The sequence below is a fragment of the Arachis ipaensis genome, chromosome B7, assembly GCF_059453495.1.
Source record: "Arachis ipaensis isolate K30076 ecotype BB chromosome B7, ASM5945349v1, whole genome shotgun sequence".
In the NCBI taxonomy this organism is placed as follows: domain Eukaryota; kingdom Viridiplantae; phylum Streptophyta; class Magnoliopsida; order Fabales; family Fabaceae; genus Arachis; species Arachis ipaensis.
The window spans coordinates 134279319-134288693 of NC_142442.1; the positions used below are offsets into that span (position 1 = coordinate 134279319).

The 9375-nt window shown below is 37.6% G+C and overlaps 1 non-coding gene across 1 annotated transcript; it reads left to right on the top strand.

Annotated features, from left to right (window-relative positions):
• Window positions 1-5428: 5428 nt before the first annotated feature.
• LOC148554234 (small nucleolar RNA R71) lies at window positions 5429-5536 on the top strand. Its single transcript, XR_015893254.1, has one exon. It is a non-coding gene; the product is annotated as a small nucleolar RNA R71 (small nucleolar RNA).
• The last annotated feature ends 3839 nt before the right edge of the window (window positions 5537-9375 follow it).

The following is a 9375-nucleotide window of genomic DNA, read 5'->3' on the forward strand; positions in this document are numbered from 1 at the left end:
GGTGTGTGCTTGGGCTGAGAATTGAAGCTTTCACGTGTAGAGACTCTTCTTGGAGTTAAACGCCAGCTTTGGTGCCAGTTTGGGCGTTTAACTCCAGCTTGTAACTCAGTTCTGGCGTTTAACGCCAGAATAGGGCAGGAAGTTGGCGTTTAAACGCCACTTTGCGTCGTCAAAACTTAGGTAAAGCATGGAGTCTTATATATTGTTGGAAAGCCCAGGATGTCTACTTTCCAACGAAATTGAGAGTGCGCCAATTGGGTTTCTGTAGCTCCAGAAAATCCTTTTCAAGTGCAGGGAGGTCAGAATCCAACAGCATCTGCAGTCCTTTTTCAGCCTCTGAATCAGATTTTTGCTCAGGTCCCTCAATTTCAGCCAGAAAATACTTGAAATCACAGAAAAATACACAAACTCATAGTAAAGTCCAGAAATGTGATTTTTATTTAAAAACTAATAATTATATACTAAAAACTAACTAAATCATACTAAAAACTACCTAAAAACAATGCCAAAAAGCGTATAAATTATCCGCTCATCACAACACCAAACTTAAATTGTTGCTTGTCCCCAAGCAACTGAAAATCAAATAGGATAAAAAGAAGAGAATATACTATAAATTCCAAAATATCAATGAAACTTAGCTCCAATTAGATGAGCGGGACTAGTAGCTTTTTGCCTCTGAACAGTTTTGGCATCTCACTTTATCCTTTAAAGTTCAAAATGATTGGCATCTATAGGAACTCAGAATTTAGATAGTGTTATTGATTCTCCTAGTTCAGTATGTTGATTCTTGAACACAGCTACTTTATGAGTCTTGGCCGTGGCCCTAAGCACTTTGTTTTTCAGTATTACACCGGATACATAAATCCCACAGACACATAATTGGGTGAACCTTTTCAGATTGTGACTCAGCTTTGCTAGAGTCCCCAACTAGAGGTGTCCAGGGTTCTTAAACATACTCTTTTTGCTTTGGATCACGACTTTAACCGCTCAGTCTCAAGCTCTTCACTTGACACCTTCACGCCACAAGCACATGGTTAGGGACAGCTTGGTTTAGCTGCTTAGGCCATGATTTTATTCCTTTGGGCCCTCCTATCCATTAATGCTCAAAGCCTTAGATCCTTTTTACCCTTGCCTTTTAGTTTAAAGGGTTACTGGCTTTTTTTTTGCTCTTGCCTTTTGGTTTAAAAAGCTCTTGGCTTTTTCTGCTTGCTTTTTCTTTTTCTTTCTTCTTTTTTTTTTTCCTTTTATTTTTGCCATTTTTTTCCGCAAGCTTTGTTCTTCACTGCTTTTTCTTGCTTCAAGAATCAATTTTATGATTTTTCAGATTATCAATAATATTTCTCCTTTTTTATTATTCTTTTAAGAGCCAATAATTTTAACATTCATAAACTTCACTATAAAAAATATGCACTGTTCAAGCATTTATTCAGAAAATAAAAAGTATTGTCACCACATCAAAATAATTAAACTAATCTCAAGGATGAATTCGAAATTCATGTACTTCTTGTTCTTTTTGTAATTAAAGCATTTTTCATTTAAGAAAGGTGATGGATTCATAGGATATTCATAGCTTTAAGACATAGACACTTAAACACTAATGATCATATAATAAGACACAAACATAAATAAAACATAAAGCAAAATTTTTGAAAAACAGAAAAATAAGAGCAAGGAGATTACGAAACGGGTCCACCTTAGTGATGGCGACTAGTTCTTCCTCTTGAAGATCCAATGGAACGCTTGAGCTCCTCTATGTCTCTTCCTTGCCTTTGTTGCTCCTCCCTCATGACTCTTTAATCTTCTCTAATTTCATGGAGGAGGATGGAATGCTCTTGGTGCTCTACCCTTAATTGTCCCATGTTGGAACTCAATTCTCCTAGGGAGGTGTTAATTTGCTCCCAATAGTTTTGTGGAGGAAAGTACATCCCTTGAGGCATCTCAGGGATTTCATGATGAGAAATTTTCTCATGCTCTTGTTGAGGTCCATGAGTGGGCTCTCTTGTTTGCTCCATCCTCTTTTTAGTGATGGGCTTGTCCTCTTCAATGAGGATGTCTCCCTCTATGACAATCCAGTTGAATTGCAGAGGTGACAAATAAGGTGACAAAAGGTTAACCTTGCCAAAGTGGAAGACTTGTCAGCCACCTTGTAAAGTTCTTGAGGTATAATCTCATGAACTTCCACTTCCTCCCCAATTATGATACTATGGATCATGATGGCCCGATCCACAGTTACTTCGGATCAGTTGCTAGTAGGAATGATAGAGCGTTGGATGAACTCCAACCATCCTCTAGCCATAGGCTTAAGGTCATGCCTTCTCAATTGAACCGGCTTGCCTCTTGAGTCAATTTTCCATTGAGTTCCTTCCACACATATGTCCATGAGGACTTGGTCCAACCTTTGATCAAAGTTGACCCTTCTGGTGTAGGGGCGTGCGTTTTCTTGCATCATTGGCAAGTTGAACGCCAACCTTACATTTTCCGGACTGAAATCTAGGTATTTTCCCCGAACCATTGTAAGCCAATTCTTTGGATTCGGGTTCATACTTTGATCATGGTTTTTAATGATCCATGCGTTTGCATAGAACTCTTGAACCATTAAGATCCCGACTTGTTGAATAGGATTGGAGAGAACTTCCCATCCTCTTCTTCTAATCTCATGTCGGATCTCCGGATACTCACTCCTTTTGAGCTTGAAAGGGACCTCAGGGATCACCTTCTTCTTGGCCACAACTTCATAGAAGTGGTCTTGATGAACCTTTGAGATGAATCTCTCCATCTCCCATGACTCGGAGGTGGAAGCTTTTGCCTTCCCTTTCCTCTTTCTAGAGGTTTCTCCGTCCTTAGGTGCCATAAATGGTTATGGAAAAATAAAAAGCGATGCTTTTACCACACCAAACTTAAAGTATTTGCTCGTCCTCGAGCAAAGAAGAAAGAATGGAGGAGAAGAAGAAGAAAATGGAGGAGATGGAGGGAGAAGGTGAGTTCGGCCAAGGGGGTATAAGGTGTTTGTGATGTGTGAAATTGAAGGAGGAATGAGGGGTATATATAGGAGTGGGGGGAGGGTTAGGTTCGTGTATTTGGGGTTGGGTTTGGGAGGGAAAAAGGGTTTTGAATTTGAAGGTAGATGGGGTTTTGGGGGGTAAGTGAATGAGGTGATTGGTGAAGGATTTTTGGGAAGAGATATGGAGGTGATTGGTGAAGGGTATTTGGGGAAGAGTGTTATGAAAAGGTGTGAAAAAGAGAGAGAGTGAGTTGAGGTTGGTGGGGATCCTGTGGGATCCACAGATCCTGAGGGGTCAAGAACTTAGCATCCCTGCTCCATTTAGGCGTGCAAAACGCCCTTAGAGTGCAATTCTGGCATTAAACGCCAGGTTGCTGCTTGTTTCTGGCATTTAACGCCAGCTTTTCTCCCTTTCTTGGCGTTTAACGCCAAGTTGGTGCTTATTTCTGGTGTTAAACGCCAGTCTGGTACTTGTTTCTGGCGTTAAACACCCAGAATGGTGCCAGACTGGGCGTTTAACGCCCATTCTGCTACTCTTACTGGCGGTTAAATGCCAGTAAGCTCTTCTTCCAGGGTGAGCTATTTTTTATGCTGTTTTTCATTCTGTTTTTGATTTTTCAGTTGTTTTTGTGACTTCACATGATCATCAACCTAAAGAAAACATAAAATAACAATGGAAAATAAATAGATATAATTAAATAACATTGGGTTGCCTCCCAATAAGCATTTCTTTAATGTCAATAGCTTGACAGTGAGCCCTCATGGAGCCTCACAGATAATCAGAGCAGGGTTGGGGCCTCTCAACACCAAACTTAGAGTTTGGTTGTGGCCTCTCAACACCAAACTTAGAGTTTGAATGTGGGGGGTTTTGTTTGACTCTGTATTGAGAGAAGCTTTTCATGCTTCCTCTCCATGGTTATAGAAAGAGAACCTTGAGTCTTAAATACAAAGTAGTCCTCATTCAACTAAAGGACCAACTCTCCTCTGTCAACATCAATCACAGCTTTTGCTATGGCTAGGAAGGGTCTGCCAAGGATGATGGATTCATCCTCATCCTTCCCAGTATCTAGGATTATGAAATCAGCAGGGATGTAAAGGCCTTTAACCTTCACTAGCACGTCCTCTACTAGTCTATAAGCCTGTTTCATTGTTTTGTCTGCCATCTCTAGTGAGATTCTTGCAGCTTGTACCTCAAAGATTCCCAGTTTCTCTATTACAGAGAGTGGCATGAGGTTTATCCCTGACCCCAGGTCACATAGAGCCTTCTCAAAGGTCATGGTGCCTATGGTACAAGGTATGAAGAATTTTCCGGGATCCGGTTTCTTCTGAGGTAATGTCTGCCTCATTAATGCATTCAGTTCATTGGTGAACAAGGGGGTTCATCCTCCCAAGTCTCATTACCAAATAACTTGGCATTCAGCTTCATGATTGCTCCTAGATATTTAGCAACTTGCTCTTCAATGATGTCTTCATCCTCTTCAGAGAAAGAATATTCATCAGAGCTCATGAATGGCTGAAGAAAGTTCAATGGAATCTCTATGGTCTCTATATGAGCCTCAGATTCCTTTGGTTCCTCAAAGGGAAACTCCTTTCTGTCCAGAGGACGTCCCATGAGGATTTTCTCACTGGGACTCACGTCCTCCTCACTCTCTCCAGGTTCGACCATGTTGGTCATGGTTATGGCCTTGCACTCTCTCTTGGGATTTTCTTCTGTATTGCTTGGGAGAGTACTGGGAGGAGTTTCAGTAATCTTCTTACTCAGCTGACCCACCTGTGCCTCCAAATTTCTAATGGAAGACCTTGTTTCATTCATGAAACTTAGTGTGGTCTTGGATAGATCAGAGACTATGGTTTCCAGGCCAAATGGCTCTGTTCAGAATTCTCTGTCTGTTGCTGAGAAGATGATGGAAAAGGCTTGCTATTGCTAAACCTATTTCTTCCACCATTATTATTGAAGCCTTGTTGAGGCTTCTGTTGGTCTTTCCATGAGAAATTTGGATGATTTCTCCATGAAAGATTATATATGTTTCCATAGGGTTCTCCCATGTAATTCACCTTTGCCATTGCAGGGTTCTCAGGATCATAAGCTTCTTCTTCAGAAGATGCTTCTTTAGTACTGTTGGATGCAGCTTGCAATCCATTCAGACTCTGAAAAATCATATTGACTTGCTGAGTCAATATTTTATTCTGAGCCAATATGGTATTCAGAGTATCAATTTCAAGAACTCCTTTCTTCTGAGGCGTCCCATTGTTCACATGACTCCTTTCAGAGGTGTACATGAACTTGTTATTTGCAACCATTTCAATGAGTTTCTGAGCTTCTGCAGGTGTTTTCTAATAAAGAAATCCTCCTGCAGAATGGTCCAATGACATTTTTGACAACTCAGACAGACCATCATAGAATATACATATGATGCTCCATTCTGGAAGCATGTCAATAGGACACCTTTTGATCAATTGCTTATATCTTTCCCAAGCTTCATAAAGGGACTCACCTTCCTTCTGTCTGAAGGTTTGGATTTCCACTCTAAGCTTGCTCATCTTTTGAGGTGGAAAGAATTTGGCCAGGAAAGCATTGACCAGCTTTTTCTAAGAGTTCAGACTTTCCTTAGGTTGTGAATCCAACCATGTTCTAGCTCAGTCTCTTACAACAAAAGGGAAAAGCATAAGCCTGTAGACCTTGGGATCAACTCTATTGGTCTTGATAGTGTCACAGATTTGCAAGAATTCAGCTAAGAACTGATGAGGATCTTCCAATGGAAGTCCATGAAACTTGCAATTCTGTTGCATTAGAGAAACTAATTGAGGCTTAAGCTCAAAGTTGTTTACTCCAATGGCAAGAATTGAGATGCTTCTTCCACAGAAGTCAGAAGAGGGTGCAATGAAGTCACCAAGCATCTTCCTTGCATTGTTGGCATTGTTGTTATTTTCGGCCGTCATGTCTTCTTCTTTTTCAAAAATTTCTGTTAGGTCCTCTCCAGAGAGTTGTGCTTCAGCTTCTCTTAGCTTCCTCTTCAAGGTCCTTTCAGGTTCAGGATCAGCTTCAACCAGAATGCCTTTGTCCTTGTTCCTGCTTATATGAAAGAGAAGAGAACAAGAAAAGTATGGAATCCTCTGTCACAGTATAGAGATTCCTTTTTGTGAGTAGAAAAATAGAAGAATTCGAATGCAGAGAGGGAGAGAGGGTTCGAATTATAAGAAGAAGAGAAGCGTTAGTAAATAAATAAATAAATAGAAAGAGATGAAAGAGAGAAGAATTCGAAAATTAAATAAAACAAAATAAAAATATTTTTGTTTTTATTTTAAATATTAGTTAGTATTCGAAAATTAAAAAGAGAAATAAAATTAAATTAAAATTTAAAATAATTAGTTAATTAAAAGGAATTTTGAAAAAGTGGGGAGGAGTTTTCGAAAATTAGAGAGAGAAAATTATTTAGGTGGTTTTGAAAGAGATATGATTGAAATAGAAAACTTTTAAAATCAAACAAAAAGTCAAGTAGTTAATTGAAAAAGATTTGAAAATCAATTTGGAAAAGATAAGAAGTTAGAAAAGATTTTGAAATTGATTTTGAAAAAGGTATGATTGAAAATTTATTTTGAAAAAGATTTGAAAAGGAAATTAAAAAAAAGATTTGATTTTTCAAATTAAAGTTGATTACTTGACTAACAAGAAATTAAAAGATATGATTTTAAAACTTAAAGATTGAACCTTTCTTAACAGGCAAGTAACAACTTAAAATTTTTGAATCAAAATATTAAATGTTAGTAAAGATTTTGGAAAATATGAAATAAAAATAAGAAAAAAATTTTGAAATTCAATTTTTAAAAGTTTTCGAAAATAAAGTAAAAATGAAAAAAGATTTGATTTTTTGAAAAAGATTTTGAAAAGATAGAATTTTTAAATTGAAAATTTGACTTGACTCATAAGAAACAACTAGATTTTTAAAACTTTTGACTAAATCAATCCAAATTTTCAAAATTTATGAGAAGAATAAGGGAAAGATATTTTTTTATTTTTGAATTTTTAATGAGGAGAGAGAAAAAAAAGAAAGATATCATTTTTATGTTTTTCTCTTTTTCTATTAAACAACAAAAATGAAATACACATAAAAATTTAAGATCAAAATAAAAATGCATGCAAGAACACTTTGAATGTCAAGATGAACACCAAGAACACTTTGAAGATCATGATGAATCATCAAGAACATGTTTTTTTTGAAAATTTTTAAGAAAAGAAAAACATGCAAGACACCAAACTTAGAAATTTTTAATGTTTAGACACTAACAAATTGAAAATGCATATGAAAAACAAGAAAAGATACAAAACATAAAAATGCAAAGATCAAACAAAGAAGATCATCAAGAACAACTTGAAGATCATGAAGAACAAGATTCAATGCATGTGTTCTTCGAAAATTTAAATGAAAATTAAAAATATGCAACTGACATCAAACTTAAAATTTGACACAAGACTCAAACAAGAAACACAAAATTCTTTTTGGTTTTATGATTTTATAAATTTTTTTTGGATTTTTCAAAAAATATTTTGGAAAAAGAAAATAAAGAAATTCAAAATTTTTAATAAGAATTCCAGGAATCATGCAATGTTAGCCTAAAGCTTCGGTCCAAAATTTTAGACATGGCTTAATAGCCAGCCAAGCTTTATGTGAAAGCTTCGATCCAAAAGATTAGACATGGCTTCATAGCCAGCCAGACTTCAACAGATCATCATGAAACTCTAGAATTCATTCTTAAAAATTCTGAAGTCATAGAATAATTTATTTTTTTGAAAATTTTTTGAAAATAAAAACAATAAAAACAAAAAACTTAAAATAGAAATAAAATTACCTAATCTGAGCAACAAGATGCACCGTCAGTTGTCCAAACTCGAACAATCCGCGGCAATGGCGCCAAAAACTTGGTGCACGAAATTGTGATCTCAACGGTGCCAAAAACTTGGTACGCACGTTCATAATCTCAATTCTTCTTCACAACTTCGCACAACTAACCAGCAAGTGCACTGGGTCGTCCAAGTAATAAACCTTACGTGAGTAAGGGTCGATCCCACGGAGATTGTCGGCTTGAAGCAAGCTATAGTCATCTTGTAAATCTCAGTCAGGCAGATTCAATTGGTTATAAGGTTTTGATAATTAAAATATAAATAAAATATAAGATAAGATAGAGATACTTAATGTAAATTCATTGGTGAGAATTTCAGATAAGCGTATGGAGATGCTTTGCTCTTTCTGAATCTCTGCTTTCCTACTGCCTTCATTCAATCATTCATACTCCTTTCCATGGCAAGCTGTATGTTGGGGGATCACCATTGTCAATGGCTACCGTCCATCCTCTCAGTGAAAATGGTCCAAATGCGCTATCACCGCACGGCTAATCATCTGTCGGTTCTCACTCATGTTGGAATAGGATCCATTGATCCTTTTGCGTCTGTCACTACGCCCAACACTCGCAAGTTTGAAGCTCGTCACAGTCATCCCTTCCCAGATCCTACTCGGAATACCACAGACAAGGTTTAGACTTTCCGGATCTCAGGAATGGCTGCCAATAATTCTAGCTTATACCACGAAGACTCTGATCATGAACCAGAAGGCTAAGAGATACACATTCAAGCTCTTTTTCATGTAGAACGGAAGTGGTTATCAGGCACGCATTCATAGGTGAGAATGGTGATGAGTGTCACATAATCATCACATTCATCATGTTCTTGGGTGCGAATGAATATCTTAGAATAAGAATAAGCTTGAATTGAATAGAAAAATAATAGTACTTTGCATTAATTCATGAGGAACAGCAGAGCTCCACACCTTAATCTATGAGGTATAGAAACTCCACCGTTGAAAATACATAAGTGATGAAGGTCCAGGCATTGCCGTGAGGCCAGCCTCCAAACATGTACAATATGATCTATGATAGCATAAACTGATCAAGGATGGTCAAAAGACATAAAATAAATCTCTAAAAGTAGTTTTTATACTAAACTAGTAGCTAGGGTTATAGAAAATAAGTAACTAAGTGCAGATAGTGCAGAAATCCACTTCCGGGCCCACTTGGTGTGTGCTTGGGCTAAGAATTGAAGCTTTCACGTGTAGAGACTCTTCTTGGAGTTAAACGCCAGCTTTGGTGCCAGTTTGGGCATTTAACTCCAGCTTGTAACTCAGTTCTGGCGTTTAATGCCAGAATAGGGCAGGAAGTTGGCGTTTAAACGCCAGTTTGCGTCGTCAAAACTTGGGCAAAGCATGGACTATTATATATTGCTGGAAAGCCCAGGATGTCTACTTTCCAACGAAATTAAGAGTGCGCCAATTGGGTTTCGGTAGCTCCAGAAAATCCTTTTCAAGTGCAGGGAGGTCAGAATC